Source organism: Accipiter gentilis, chromosome 21 (genome assembly GCF_929443795.1).
Source record: "Accipiter gentilis chromosome 21, bAccGen1.1, whole genome shotgun sequence".
NCBI lineage: Eukaryota > Metazoa > Chordata > Aves > Accipitriformes > Accipitridae > Astur > Astur gentilis.
Genome location: NC_064900.1, coordinates 7987881 through 8004411, shown reverse-complemented (window position 1 = coordinate 8004411; position 16531 = coordinate 7987881). Strand labels below are relative to the sequence as shown.

The window sequence follows — 16531 nt, the reverse complement described above, 5'->3', positions numbered from 1 at the left end:
TCTGGAATGCAAGATCTGCACTTTCAAAATGTATCCTGATTTTGTATCCTGCATTGGATTGGTATACAGTGGTTTTGCAGCTGGACTGTCTGACTGGACCTAAGCTATGGATGCATATCTGAAAGGCAGTATCAGACAGATTCTCAGTATAATGCAGAGAAAACAAATTTAATTGAGCTGGTACTTTGAAAACTGTTCACTCTCTCCCCTTACTCTCCTCTCTAGGTTTGTGAGTCTTTACTGTAAAAAAACCCCAACAATGCTCTATAAAAACTGCAACACTGTCACATTTAATTCTTTAAAAGGCAAATTTGCTGGAAAGACTTTGGATAAAATTTCCAATGACGGGAAACATGACAGAAGACAGAATGTTGCCTGAAACCATAGGTTAATAAAATATACTACTGGTCAAATGGAGAAATTGTTCTTGTCTTTGGTTCTACGGTAAAATAAGATGAAAAGAAGAACATATTTGCATGAGGGTTGTGTAGCTTAACAGAAATTTACCTGCAGGCTGTTCAGAATATTTTTTTATCAACAAATGTCACAACAAAACTCTGAAATATCTTCCTCTTTCTTCAATTATGGCATTTTTTAAATTATAGCTGAAATTTGGAAGAGTTAACTTTTACCTTATAAGGTTACTATTACCTGTATTATCCCACTTTACATTAGGAGGTCTCCCTCTAATTCTGTCTGTTTTGTGTTTAAAAAAAATGTTGACATCTCTATCTTGATAGCTAATCTTCTCCCATCACCATGCTATCTAACTGTTTGGGGACCCTCCTCCTTTGATAATACCACCAAACAGCAAGTAGCCTGAGCTGTTGCTGTGATGCTACATAAATTGTGATTTATTTGCAAAGGTTCAACCTCCCAGTCTATTCAGGGTGATTCTTTCTGCATTCACCCCCAATACATTCAGACACATTATTTTAGCTCAGTTACATTCAGAGCAAACTGAGAGTAATCGCTTAATTCCTTTATGGAACAAATGCAGGAATCTTGGCATATCTCCTTTTAAAAGACCTAGAGTGAAATGTCTGTCATTTGCATGGCTACAGTTTTAACCTGTGTTTTAAGGATGATGCCACCTCTGTTAATAATTGTTCTTCGCTATACACTTTGTATGCTGGAACAAATTTAATAGAAGACTCACTGAATAGCAATTGTGCATGGTTCCCAAAAGTGTGCTAAAATGATCTATCCAAGTCTAAGGTACTTTCATGAAGTTGATTCCCTTACTAACAGTTCTATTCTGCACTACAGGTGTAGCCCTACCATCAAGTAAAGCAAATACCTGATACAGATTTTGGAAAGCACAGGCTGCCTCAAACAGTTCTTGGAGCTCACTGCAAACCAATCTGGACATTTTGGGGCAAGAACAGAGCAAGAGGGCTAGAGCACTGAAGTGTCTGTTGAAAGAATAACTTTATTTTTAAAAGGCAGATGGGAACTGAAAGGTTGGACATCACTCCTAGTCATAGGAACACGACCACCCTTTCTGCCATGTGTCCACATTGAATTTACTGTCCAGCCTGGCAGTGTGCCCTGCAATCCAGTCAATCTTGTGATGACCTAAATGAAATTTCCCATGGACATTTCGGTAAATTTTTCACCTACTAAAAATCACATTAGGGAAGGTAAGCAATGTAGTAACTAGAAGCAACTAGTAACTAGAAAATCACAGGTCTGTGCCTAATGTTGTAGTCTCATCAGGTAATCTTCCATATATTGCATGATGGTGGTGCTTTAATATAGGTCTAATACTTTTTATCTATTTTTGTGTTGGTAGGTTTATTTAACACTTATAAAGTACGTTAAGATTTCGAGAAGGAAAGAACTAAAGAAAAACATCTTTAATTCTTCTCTTCTAGAAGTGTAAAAAGGTAAGGCTACCTTTGAGTCTGCAGTACAGTAGCACACAAGATCAGTGCACACAACCAACAGAGTATGGAGGAGTTTCACTGAGCTGGCTTGAGTGCTGACTCACTTCTGAGAAGTGAAGTGGCGCTTAGCACCTGAAGTTTAGGGTTAAGAGCTTAAAAAAAAAAAGCTAGCTAGTCCTCTACATTTAAACTTTTGTTCCCAAGGAAAAAAGAGCCTGATCTTTAGAAGGTACTGAGTTTATAGAAGTCTCCACTGATTTTAAAAAGGGACCTACAGAAAGCTCAGCAATTTTGAGACAGTAAGAACAGTTTAATCATCAGATAAGGACATGGGTACCTATTTACCCTCTAATTTCTGAAAATCTTGATCTAGATTTTTCCAAGTACAAAACCATCTTGTTTAGATGTTAATTCTGAGTAGAATTCCAGTTTATGTACATCATTTAATCAATTGAACCATTAGAAGGTGCCATAACTGAACTAATTACATAAACATATTGCAGTAACTTGTACCTTTGCTTTCCCTATTCCCATGTTACCATTACTTCATGTAGCCTTCCTAAAAGCACACTGTAATCTCTTCAGAGCAGAAACTTATTTCTTAATGAGAACTGTAAAAATATATTGAGTGCTACAGAAATGACAAAATAATGAAATAACATGCTTTTTTTCGCAGTTAGTTGCCATAATGTAAAAATTGCCCTATCCAACAGCAACCTGATACCTGTAAGATATATTAGCAATTTAACCAGTCCTTTTCAGCTTGACAGTTCTAAATCTCACAGAGGCACCAGGGTTATGCAGCTACTTCTGCCATATAACACTGACATCCAAGTTGATGGGTGCTTGATTTGTAAGCCTTTTTCTAAAAAGACAGAAACAAATAAAGTTGCGTGCAACGAAGTATATTCTGATCAACTCACTCAGTACTACTTTTTTTTTTTCCTCAAAATGATCATTATAGTCAAGAGGAAAGGAGAAGAAAGATAAAGAAGTGAATGTTACTAAGAGTCCATCATAAGACTTAATAAAGCACTCCCAACATAAACATCTTAGGACTTGAGACCTACTTACACTGATCATAGCATATATATATTCAGATCTCAAAATACAGACACCAAAGTCTAACACTGAGAGCAAATTCAGGATATTGACAGAAGTTCCTAGGTTCTATAAGCATCTCATACCTCCTTATCCAGCGACCAGTTTGGCGCTTTAGTGCAAGAAGCAGTATATATCATATCTCATCAGCATCACCTTCACTACAAACTTGCTTATCTCAACTCTGTGAACTCAGGTTCTCATTCATTTTTCTGCCAAGTCCTCCCTGGATTTTTAATCAGAATGCACCTTCTCTAGCCTCTCTCTTGATTTAACACCACTGTCCTCCCCTTTCTGTTCTATCTTTCTGGCTTTCTCCACTCACTAATGTTCCAATGTGACACAGGTTTTACTCATGTATTATGGTAAATAATACAGGCCCAGATGCCTCACGCAGGGACATATGCAAATACGGAATTAGAGTATTCCAGATGGGTACAACTGCCTGTTTCACCTGCAGGAGCCAGTGTCTGGACACTGTGCCATCTGCTCTTCTGTGCCCTGAAAGCAATGAATGAGTTAAAATGAACAATGAATAATTTTACACAGAAACCACCAGGAATGCATATTCCTGCTGGTTTGTCTTTTTGGCTACATTTGCCTTTTGAGAATACCAGTTGGGAAAATTATTTAGAACTCAGACACAGGGAACAATAAAACTGCTCAGTTTGTGTGTACATGGAACATGTTACAGCTGCGTCAAAGAAAAGCTGGGTAGTTCAGCACAACAGAAACTTAGGAGGATTCCGGAGCTGAGATCTAGTAGATATTTGGAATATAAAGGAAGTTCAATCCCTGAGTAAACAGACAACTTCAAGGATCAAGGGGCTGCTGCTTCATAGCTATCACTTCTTAGAAGGAGAAACACCAGCCTTTCTGATAACTACTTTGCATTATTACCTCACTGCTGTAAAAATCCTTCCAAAAGACAAAGTGATACCTAGTAGCATTATAACTGTAACTGGAATAATTCAAAGATTCAGAGAAACAGAGTAGAAAATCTTTACTTAATTAAATATTTAAAGAAAAAACAACAACAAATATATCCAACACTATTCCTCCTGTAAATGCCACCCAGCTTGCTTTTTCTGCCTCTCTCTGTCCCCAAAGAGCAAAAACCTACCCTACAATGCCTTCTGAAGGCTGTCTGCCTGCTATCCTCTCTGCCCACCTACCGTAGGGAGCAGCTCCTCCCACCTGCACATAAAAGCCAAGTGCATGCTACCAGCAGCAGATCAGAGCACTTTCTCAGTCCTCCACTGTTCTGAGCCAGTGATCTTCTCTCCTTGGATCTTGTATACTCAAGGTAAGCTTACTGCTCTTCAGGTTTCTGTTCTAACCAGATATTGTGAGGAAGTCTTAATGTGAACTCTAGCACTGCCTTGCTGGGTGGTGCTGGCTTCCCCCCCCCACCCCCCTTTTTTTTTTCAGATGTAGTGTCATCTGACATTTAAGTTAGTAACAGTCTGTTGTTCTAGCAATGAAATAACAACAGATCTTGCTGGGAAACACTGTGTGGCTGGGAAAAGTTCTTCTCTCCCTTTCTGATTTATTTTGAAGAGATTAGTGTATACCCAGACCAATTCTAACAATTTATTATCCCTCTTAGTAGTCTCCCTCTCAGTCTAAAGTTATCAAAAAAACTACACTCTAAAGCTTCCTTAAATTCTGGTTGAGGGGGAAAAAAAAACCAAAAAACAAACCAAACAAAAAAAACCAAACCAAACAGCTTAGTGGTAATTTAAGGAAGGAATTGTTTTTTATTACTGTTATTATTATTGACTAGCCAGATTGAGCCGATCTTGGGACTGAGTGCATCTTCACAGGTTTCACTGCCTTTAAAAAAAGTGTGATGGAACTTAAGCCCTCACAGAAGCACAGTAATAATGCTGATGGAATTCACTATCTGGTACCAAATATGCTTAAAATACACATTTCACAAGCAAAGTTCTGTTTCTTGGAACAACAGACCTTGTGTGTCTATGAAATTTCTAGATCAGCTTGTATTATATTTTATCTACAGTTTGCCTACATAGGCATTTCTCATACTAGAGGAAGGAATAGTTAAGTGCTTCGGAGACAGCTACTGAACAGCTGAAACATGAAAAAGTGGTTTGAAAACTATATCTGCACTCCCTTCTATTCATCTATCCATCCTCACAGAGATGAATCTATTAGTGACTAGTACCAGTTTCTCATGTTGTGCAAGTCAGTGCACTTCCAACACAAAGTCACCTGTTTAAAAAAATTCCATCATAGAAATCCTAATCCTAGAATGCCTCTCTCCAGTGCTCAGAGAGGAAGGAAAGCATGAACTACCAAAAGCAAGCAGTGAAAGCTGTCTGTAAATTTTTTGCTTCTAATCTATGTAATACATCCTGCAGTTAGAAAATGATATTTTCTTCTTGATAGCCAAACAGTTCTCTAAATTGACTCTTTTTTGTTCTTTCCCCAAATAAAAAGTCTTTTCTAAAAAAGAATTATGTCCACATGTAGCTGTATTCACATTAGTTGAAACATTTTAAGCTATAGTACTGTATAACAACTGCAGAACTCTGCTCAAAGTGCCCTTTCCTGCATACTTTACCTAAGATTTTTTCTGTATTTTATATGTTATCTATTGTAACTAATGGGGAAAAGAAAGCACTGCCTTCAGCTATTTGCCTGGAAGATTACATAAGTATCTTTAAAAAAAAAAAACAACCAAAAACCAACCAAAAACCCAAAACCCAAACAAATGGAAGTTTTCAAAAACAAAGCACAGTGCTTTCTATAGCAGGCTTACAGTAAAACTATTTTTGCATCCAAGTAATCCATATAAATTGCCTATAGAAGAGCCCAATGGTTTTCATCATAACTGGCATTCTCTCTCTGAGCTACAAAATTTTATTCCTTAGTTAACATCTGATTTTTATAGCAAACCTCCCTTCTCTCTCCAAAAACACCCCTCTTGTAAAACACAGATATGTGATTTTTAAGTGTAATGCATACAGAATTTAGGTCTACAATCTGGCAGTAAAGCCTCACTGTTCACACAGAATTTTACTCTATCAGATAAATCAAAATTTCTAACAGAACAATTTTCAAGAAAAAAAAAAAATTTAAGTGCATTTGCCACATTGCCAGGAAATTTGTACACAGTAAAATACCTTTTATTAAAGCCTGCTGTGAAATGCAATGTTTTGGCATTTGAAAAATGGATTGCAGGACATATTAAGAAAACTCTATTCAAAGGAATGCGTCTAATTTAGATCAGAATCTCCTCTGAGCAATTTCTCTCTTAGGCTGAGTAGGTAATTCAGTTTAGCATCACTTTGCAGCAGGGGATGAAGGGAAACTGCACCCAGCAGGTCTCCAAGAGAACTTAGATGTCTAGGAATGCATTTATTGACTTCTGTGCTGATCTGAAACTCCTTTTTATAAGATCAAAGCATACTAGTGTTAAGATAAAAATACTGTCATTTTAAAATAGCGCTACAACCACAATTAAAAAAAAAAGTGAATCAGTGGGAGAACGACGAATTCAGATTTTTCGAGTAATGACCATAACATTTTAAAATAACAGAATAAAGGTGAAGAGACTATAGTAATTTTTCAGCCACAGACCAGTTAAGTGTTAAGCAGGCATGCTCAGCTATTTCTCCTGGTGGTTGTGCTAAGGTTTTTTAGGTGTTCATTTAGGGCACTAATGCCCACTTAAGCCACTAGTGTAATTCCCACTGCTGTCAAAAATGTTACACTAGATACAGATACACTAGAAACACAGGATAAACATATCACTGTCTGCTTATTTATGCATAGGCCTGCAGCTATGACTGCTTGTGAGACATTGATCTTCATGAATTTATTTTCACCCACCTCTCTGAGAGGCAGAGATATGTTTTCCTCTGGCCATGCTGATACTAAATACATGGACTGTTTTGCTTACAGTTCCAGTGAAAATTCATGGTAGAGTCAGATTTAGCTCTCCTGGGTTGCAGTACAGCACTTTAATCCCATTCTTCATTTTGTATTCAGCCTTATGAATTCCACCCCTTTGCAGCTGATCTGTCTTTGCATGACACTTTCGGGCTGAACAGCAGGGAGAATTCCAGTGACAAACCTTGAGAGAGGTAATTTACTCCTAACACTTTTGAACTTCCTGTGAAACCCTTTACAAATCCCTTTACAGGATTTGCAAATCATTCTTGGAGGGGGTAAATAAATAAATAAATAAATAACCAAAAGACCACCTCTTTCTTACCCTCTGTGGTTAGAGACCAACCCACTCTTGGCAGGATGAGCAAGCCGAGATCCACTGCCATGGACCACAAATGATGGGCAACATCTAACTATAAGAATTCAGTCTTGGTAACTCAGTAGCAGTAAAGAGCTCAAAGAGAAGCACATGGTACTTAAGCAAAATTATTCACCTGGATCTTGTATGGCATGTAGAATATATTCTTCCTTTCTTTTCTACATTTGCTATCATGTGCCACCTCTATAAACGTATAGGATATAATTTCATACCCATTACAAACAAATGAACACCACCACCCCCCAAACCCACCAGCTTTGCCCTATCCCTTTGGTTTTTAAACCTAGAGCTAATTTACGAGGGTACAGACTCCTAATTGCTCCTGAGGCCTTGCAAATACTGCATTTAAAAAAAAGAAAAATTAGCACATTCCAACACTTGATTTCTAGAGTAATTGCCCTAGCAATGGAGGCCTTGTCTCTTATTCTTTTAATTTGAAAATTACCACTAAGCATGCATTGCTCGTAAATAAAATAGTGACTGTGTGAGAGGTAACTGGAGGAGTAGCAGGAGTGATAAGGACCAGGAAAAGAACCATTAATGGTCATGTCACCACCTGCTGTAGAAGGTAAGACAATTTTCATACATCCATAGGCACATTTACAAGGCAGAATTTTCTGCCCACTTATTCTATGTCTTGCTATATATCTCAGGGGAAGAAAGATTAAGTTTTATCCCTGAGGCTTAAATATATCCCTATATTTTCCATTACTTTTTTGGCCTTCCAATTATTCTAAGCTCTGGGTTCTTTCCTTCTACAGGGAGATAATTTTCACTAATGTCGTATTTCTAAAAGAGCAATGGTTCAATGGAGTTATTGTAGTGAGGCACAAGAAAAGACAAAAACATTAGATGTGACTTGTTCTGTCTGATTAAGAACAACAAATTTCTGTATTTAACTGTATAAAAGTTTCCTACTTTTGCCACTTACACCTTCTAGAGTTTTGTTTAAGTGATGTTGCCTTTTTTTTGTGGCTTTCCCTCCAGAAAGTGAGATCTATTCTTTTGTGCTAACGTAATTCTCTTTCAGCAAAAGTTGTGGAGTTATGTGTGTTTAAAAAGATAATGAAGAGTCCTGGTTCTGAAGCCTTTTGTGGGTCTTGTGCAATAACTGTGCCTATTCTCTGTACACATCAGTAAACAATTGTGCTTGGTCTCCCTGTACTCCTGAAATGTTGGATGTGTTTCTGTAATTGTCTTGATGTGTAATGAATTTAATGTCTCATAATTGCACTGCAGGGGATTAATACCACTATGCAGTCTAGGGACATCTTTTGATGATTAAAACTTCTTCATGCAAGTCCATATTTTATAGCAAAAGCAAGATGAATGTAAGTCTGTTGCTTCTTGAATGGCAGGTGAAACTGTTGAGGGGTTTTCAAAAGGGAGTGAGAATCAGTGCCCTCTCTTGGTTAGAAAAAAATATATAAAGCAGCCCTATGAGAGCGTTTATCAGTTCCCTCTGCTGGCTACAAAGCCCACAGCCAGATGAGCAGCTGTGTTTGCGGAGGCGAAGGTCTTAAGTTCTATTCCCAGTGCTGTGTGCATGCGGTAAACTGATGACTGTGGTGTCTGTGCATGTATGTGGACATCATTCTTTATAGGGTCTCATCAACAACTACACTGAGTTCAACATGAGGGCACTCAAAAATAATATGGAGTTCCTGGGAGGTAAGAAACTTTCCACTTAAGATTTGAGAAGCATGCTAGCAGTTATGCCTTTCATAATACTACGCAGCTAGAGCATCCTTCTGTCATGCATCATATGCACACCTTGCTTGTTCCACCTCTTCAAGAAAAGTGTGTGTGTGTGTGTGTGTGTTCATTACACTCAGTTTAGAGACATCTGGCCAGTTATCACAAATATTCTTGGCAATCCCAAATTGTAACACTTCAGAATGTCAGCTTCTGAGAACTCCACATTTGCAAAAAAAGAAATAAATGGTACCAACAAGAACACTCCAACCTAAAAAAAACCCCACAAATCAAAACAAAACTGAATAAGAACCTAACTAGTTCTTTTCCATCCTTGTAGTGAAAGGCCTGTATAATCTTGTTATGCAACTGGAGAAACAGGTCACACAATTTATGCAGTCACTCTGAAATAAAGTTGAGATGAGAAAAATATACTGCAAACTTAAGAAACAGTTTCTACTTTCAATAAATATTCATAGCTCTAAAAATTACAAACTCCTGGGTCAGGTATGCCAGTTCACTTCAGCTCCCAGGAATCTATCACAGCAACGTATAGGATACACATAACCTATACTATTAAAGGGAGAATGAGTCAAAACTAACAGCTTGACATACTAGATATCAAAAGTATCTTAAAAGCCAGATTTTTGAAACATCTGCAGCATATGTTTCTTGCTAACTAAAAAATCAGCCACTCTTTCCAGACCAACATACTGCTGCATTCTTCTCTCTGAGAGTAAGAAGTGGACAGTAGCGCACTGTAGACTTGCATAGGGAACTTGAAGCAAAGCATTTGTCCATTTTTGCAATTGAAAATTCCAGAGAGCAAAACAAGTTTCTAACAAAACCCAGTGTTATGATGTGAAGCAACAACACGTATATATACTACACTACAGTCTCTGAAATGGAGATGCTTACATTGCCTCTCATTTACTCAATGTAATTTTCAAAGGGACAGAATGGATGATGGCACAGCCCCAGGGACACTTATACCAAATACAGTCAACTTACCACTGAAGAAATCTAGCATTCAAGTCTGCTTACGCCAGCACATGACTTACCTCTAGTCTGCCCTTCCATTCTTCCCACCATGTGTGGAGCTCCAGTGAATGCAGAGTATCAGAACAAGGGTCTTTTATGTGGCTCAGAGAACAGAATTTCTTTCAGCTTGCCTTAAAAAAAAAAAAAAAAAAAAAAAGAAAAAGAAAGATTGAAAAAGGAAAAGAAGGTGTTCGGATATTTCCCAGTATTTCGTTGTAAATTAATTAGATCATATTAGTCCAACTCTCAGTTGATGGACATTAATATAAAACACACAACTGGGACCCTTGCTGGCAAATCTCAGCAAAAAGTCAAGATGTAGTTACTTTAGGTCAAAGTCGAGCAATAAAAGCAGGCTTGTGAGAAAAGTTTATGTTGCCAGCATTGATACGTGTCACCTGTACTATAGGTAAAAAGGAAATAAGTTAAGAGTAGTTAAGCAAGTACATCCCACAAGCACTAGCATTCACACAAAACGTATTTTAGAAAATGAAGGAAAAAAAGACAACACTCAGTACTTATTTCCTTTCAGTCAGTGGCTTGAATTGAATTTACCATAGTAGCACATCACATTGTTCGCTGCAGAAAAATGCAAAGCTTGGGCCTTTAGGAGTATGTCTCTTGTGCTTTACTGGTTCCAAAAATGTCAGTGCTTGTCAAAGTGTTTTTGAAATAAAACCAAAACCATGTTAATAAAATGAACTTTCCAAGACAATGCTGGCCAAAACTGATTCTTAGATTTCTTTTCAGTAATAAACTGCCTCTGTGGTTGCTGAGTTGATAGGGAAAAGGATTTAAAGGGCCAAAGCCAAGTTCTGGTTAACTTAAAGAGGGTAAAAAAAAAAGAGCTGTCAAACAGGGCACAAGCCCTCCAATGAATGGAAAGACTTTTGCTGAGGGTGGACAGAGCTTAGTAAAATCCAGCTGTGCTTTCAAAAATGGCTGTAATCATTACTAAACTCCACTTGAATGCATTTTGAGACTGGAATACTTGTTGTGAGTACTATTTCTGATATGCTGCTGTAGATTACTGGACAAGACTCGGTACTTTAATGTAGAATTCACAGGCTGAATGTCAGTTCACAGGAGCTACCCTGCCTATTTATTAAATAGTAATTCCCTACATGAACTAAAAAGGCAACAACTGGAAGGATTCTGTCCCATCCTATCCCAGCCTTCCAGATGAATAGCTCAAAAAATATGCTCCAGTGAAGGATGAAGGTGTTCACAATGAACTGAGTTCCTACTGTGCACACAAGTTGCATGCAAGTCTGGGCAGCGAGATCTCTGAACTGTTTTGCTGTATGTGCATATAGGTGCAGACACAGCAGCAGTTTCTGTCTTCCACAGAAGGAAGCGGTGCAGTAGTTGGATGTTCTGTGCCTGTTGCAGGAATTCCTGCTCTCCTCCAGTTCCAACCAGCATAGCTCAGTTTAGGAGGTCTATGCAGTACAGTCCAAGCTGCCATTGCAAGGGTGTTTTCTTAGTTCTTATGCTTAGAACTCCTACAGACTATTACTATCTTTTGGAGATCTGGGCATAATTTATTACATCAGGAAACATGGAAAAACATCTTAGGGTTGCTCCCTAAGCTTGTGTAACTAGCCTCAGCTAAAAATATTGCTCATACTAATCTGGAAATAAAGAAAACTTTAGTTTTTAGATGTGTTTAACATCCAAGCCTGATACTTGATTAAAGATTCATTTGCAGCAGTAAATTTTTTATTTTTGTACTGCTATAAAATTATCAGATGGCTTTTAAGTTGTAGTTTAAAGGAAATCCACTCATCTCAGCTGTCTTTTGTTATGTCACCTTCATTGCATCTCATTTTTAAGTTGCTCTTAAGCAGCTAGTTGCAAATACTCAGTACCTAAAAATCAAGCTACCAGTTAGTTTTGGCCTGTGATTCTTATGGTGCATCTCTGTTCCACAATCAAGGCAAGAGAGCTCTTAGGTTCAAATTTCAAGGACAAAAACTACCTTTCACTGAGTTCAGAATTCACTTGCAATGAATATTTTATATTATTCTTTTGAAACACCCTATTTTCAACATCACATCTGTCACTCGTATGCTGAACGCTCTCAAGAACTCAAGGACTACGAAACACAAGCAAAACAAATTAAATTTGTGACTGCTCAGAGACGTCTTCTCTGCTACATGTGCTTTCAACTTTCTACTGTTTATCTCATGAAAACAAGTATTTAAAAAAATAAGTGAACAGAAATCTATTGTATTTTCAATGCTCCATTCATCAAGCACATTTTGGGAGCTGGAATTTTAGCTTGGTGGACACTCATAACATACAGTCTTATCCTTCAAAATAACAACCGCATCCATGAGACTGAGAGCGGCTCCCTCAACTCTCACCAAAGCTGAAGCTAACTGAAGCAGTAAATTGGCGCTTTCTGGGGGCACTCAGCACCACAGACTTCAGCTCAGGGCGCAGCAACCATTCCTTCCCAGCTTCTCCCCCCCCCGCCACCCAAGATGATGAGGAGAAACATTTTTGCTTGCTCAACTGCTTATAAGTCTTTTGAGAGTACAGGGAAACATGAAATGTTGTCCCTGGTGGCCAAAAGCTGTCGAGATAGCAGGGGTTTGTGTCAGCGGCTTCAATTTAGTGACCCTTTAGTTATTAAAAAAACAAAACCCGAACCGACGGAACCCCCATTTTGTTTTAAAACACCGTAACACAAGTGGCCGTTAAGCACCTGCGTCCCACAGAGCCTGGACCAAGTTGAATCGCTGAAGAGGCCGCGCCGCACCGCCTCAGCCGCGAGGCACCCTCGGGGCTCCGCCCCGCTCGGCGACCGTTACCCGCCAGTAACGGTCACGGCGCGAGCCCGCCCCCGGCCGGGCCGCGCTGTTGCCGCCACAGCCCTGAAGGAAGGCGCCATCGCCCGGCGGGGCGGTGACAGCTCGCCCTCGGCGGGCCTCAGGGCAGCCGCGGTTAGGGGCTCCTCGTCAGTCAGGCCGGGCCCGTCATGTCGGTGTACCACCTCCCGCCTCGCGTTGTGGCTCTGTGCTTCCGCCCGGCTCCAACGTTAACGCCATTTCTGCACATAGGCAGTCAGAAAAGGGATTCAAAGCCTGCACCTCCCATTCCCAAAGGAGAGGCAAGGGTTGAGGAGACCAGAAACTCCCCACAGCCCAGTCAGCTGAGGAGCATTTATGGAAACACAATGCATTTGAGGTTTCTTGGGTTTTGGAGATACAGCCCGGGGGTTTCGCTTCTGCGTGCCAGCCCTCCGTGCCCCTTTGAGAAGGATCTGGGTAGCATTAGCTCGCGCAGATGCGGACAGTGCTGGAAGGCCAAAAATGAGGGGGGCAGAGGGGGGGCTCCACTCTCTGCTGGAAAGAAAATGTCGTGTCCTGTGAGGGGAGGCTACTTGGAAAGAGAAGGAAGGCTGCTCCAGCACGCACCACAGGAGGTTCAGGACCTTTCAGATTTCCCCATCTGGAGGCAAAATTGAGGCCACTGTAAGTTAAAAGAAAAAAAAAAAGAAAAAAATGTCCATTTTGAAGTTAAGGTTCTTTGGTCTTAAAACAAAAAAAGCCCATCTGCAAAAATACTACTGTATGTGGGTATCTAGTATAAGGAGAGTAACCAGTCTTGTAAAGTTGAATTATAAAACTCCAAAACTCCCCCCAAAATACCAAATGCTTTGGTGGGATATGAGGAAAGAAATATCACGTGAGGAAGGAAAATGATAAAACTACTGTACTCAACAGGCAGGGAGTTCAGAAGGCTGAATGGAACACCTTTATAATTTCTTTCCAATATATTCTCCCCACCCCACTTTGTTTAGCACAAAGGTTTTTCAGGGTGAGTCTTTTTGATCTATGAGTTACATCCCCCAGCATGGCGGAGCCCTGATTCACGATCAAGTGTTTAAGGCAAACAGAGAGGAGCAGCTCCTGAACCTGAAGGCTTGTAAATTGTACACAAAGCAAAGCTGACTCCTGGGCTCCTGCTCCAGTCCCTTTAACACACTCTTGCTTACACAAATGATCGGTATGTCTGGAAAGATATTATACTACAAACACTTCACCTCCCTCTCCTGACTGCAGAAGCATCCAAGAACATCACATACAGTAGATTAATGAATGTATCCTTACAAGCACCCTGGCAACATCACTCTCATTTTAGAGGAAATTGAGGCACAGAGAAAGTTGCTGGTGTAGCATTTCAAGAGATTGCTCCTGGCAAAATTCACAAGTGTCTTTCTGTCATGATGGGGGCTAGTTGGAGAGCTTGGTTCCCATCCGGGCACCTCAATGAGAAACAGATTTTCATGACTGCTCAGCACCCAGTAGCTCTCGCAATGACACTCACAGCCAAATTTTCTGAAAAGTTCCTTTGATCATCTGGCTGCTGCCTCAGTGGAAGTGGAGCGCTTTTGAAAAAATCTGATCCTGTCTGTGGGTGCTGAGTACTTTTCAAAATTCTTGCTTAAGTGACCTGGCTAAGGATACAGACTAAAATCTGAGCAGAACCCACTTTGCCTAATCCCTAGGCCAGTGATTTAACCACAGGCGTATCCTTCCATCTTCAGCAAAGAAAGAATAGACACTAGTTGGGGCAGGAATCAAAATGCCAAATAATTGCCAGTACCCATGCCTGCCAAGAAAAATGCCCGGATACTTGTGGGCAAACCAGACAGCCACATTTTGGTACTTTCCTGAGAAAGGATTATTTCTAATAGCAGTGCCAGAGTCTGGCAACCTGGATTATGCTCTTTCCAGATGTACCTATTTCTTTCTGGGCTAAAACTCTTGCGAACATGCCCTCACACAGGCACACCCTCCCCACTCTTCAGAAAAAAGCAGCAGCTATCCAAACACTGTGCTGTCTCCATTATCCTTAGAGAGCCAGGCACGCTTGGGCAAGACAACACTATTTTGTGTAATGATTAAGAAGCAGTGGTCGCGTCAGTGAAGATTCTTGTTTTCATTGAATATTTCATTCATTTCTGAACATAAGCAACCACTTAGCTGCAGTTGTGCTAGATGCAGAGGAGGAAACGCATGCTATTCTTGGCTAGACTTTACCTCTGGGAAGCAGCAGCCTCCTTACAGCAGCCTCTGTAAGCGGCATGATTTAGCTACATCAGAGATTGTCCTGAACCTCAAGGAGAGACCTGCCTCCAGATTCTGAGTACCCCAAAGTGTGAATGTATGCAAAACTCCCAAAACCCAGCCTGGATCCTGTATTTTGTGGTCTGTTTGTGTGAGGCCCATTGGCAAATTAGAGCATGAGCTCAAGGCTAGTGTAGAAATTCCTCTCCAAACTGACCATATCTATTCAACTGCCACTCGAGGTGCTGCTGTGTCACTCAGCATCAGCTTGTTGGACTGTCTATCATAGGACTCCACCTCAGAGTCCAGCTTTCATTAAGCTCCGTCTCACTTCTGTCACCAGCTTTCAGACCATGTCCTGAGGCAGTATCTGACCAGTCTGGTAATAGAAAGATAAGGCACCCAGTCACTAGGGTGTTTTAAGGGAGCATAGATATCACATGATAACTATTGAATGAAAATGTTTACAGAAAAATAGTTTTGTAAAACAGCTCAGACTAAGCTGTGGCTAAGGGTTGAGCTCAAGCTATATAAGCCAAAAAATGCAGCTGTATCTTTTCTAGCTACAGCTAGAAACAGCTAAGTGTACTGGAAAAACCTTGGGGGGGGGTGGGGGTGCAGAGACATACTCTCTTAACAGAGGATTACACCTAAAAGCAAGCGTGAACATGTTTTCTGCTCCATTGTGTCTATACCTGTAATAATGCAAGGAAAGTGATAGCTGTGGTTCATGCTTTAATTGTTGAATGACAGTGCTTTCACTTGATTCTGACATCTGCTGCAGTAATTATCGTAATAACAACTCTAGTCAGAAGCTGGACTTTGGAGCGATACCCCAGTCAAATATTACAGCCTCAGCTTTACAAACAGAAAAACTGAGGCAGAAAGGGGTGAGGTCATGCAGCTTGTTTATGCAGACAGTTAATTGCACATGCTTTAATGTATCTTGTGACCTAAAAAGTTATAGGGAATATCACTGGAGGAACTTGGATTATGATTAGTAATTTTGCGGGCCTTCATGTTTTTGTCGGCAAATTTGTAACTACAACTTTTCCCTTTTTCCACATCTTGCAGATTTTTGTTTATTTATTTTTAATTCTCTTGTCCTGTCCTTGGAAGAAGCCAAGGCATTTCTGTGGAAAAGCTGGGGTCTACTGAGGGTCTCAGGTCAAGAAGTCTGTCTTGGGTGTCATCTCCTCTGAACTCAGAAACAAGCAACAGTTCAAAAGAGGTCTTAGTTTGGAGAGCAGCAAGGTCATCAGGACACAGCCTGCTGGTAAAGGACTGTGAGATGTGAGGCTGGAGCAGAGGTATCAGAAAGGGCCCATGGAAAAGGCTGGCAGGTTTGACAGTCCAGCCTGATGTGCTTTTGAAGCAGAGCAAACAGGCATTCCAGTGCTAGCAGAAAAGGGTGCCAACATTGATAA

At 40.1% G+C, this 16531-nt stretch overlaps 1 protein-coding gene across 3 annotated transcripts in view; it reads left to right on the top strand.

Annotated features, from left to right (window-relative positions):
- Window positions 1-4217: 4217 nt before the first annotated feature.
- COL8A1 (collagen type VIII alpha 1 chain) overlaps window positions 4218-16531 on the top strand; it is a 94186-nt gene continuing 81872 nt past the window's right edge. For 2 of the 3 annotated variants that reach the window (XM_049824964.1, XM_049824962.1), the window contains exon 1: window positions 7041-7102. The gene's annotated coding sequence lies outside the window, so the exon portion shown is untranslated. Of the gene's footprint in view, window positions 4297-7040; window positions 7103-16531 lie in introns of those variants that run through there. The other variant, XM_049824963.1, reaches the window with a different exon arrangement.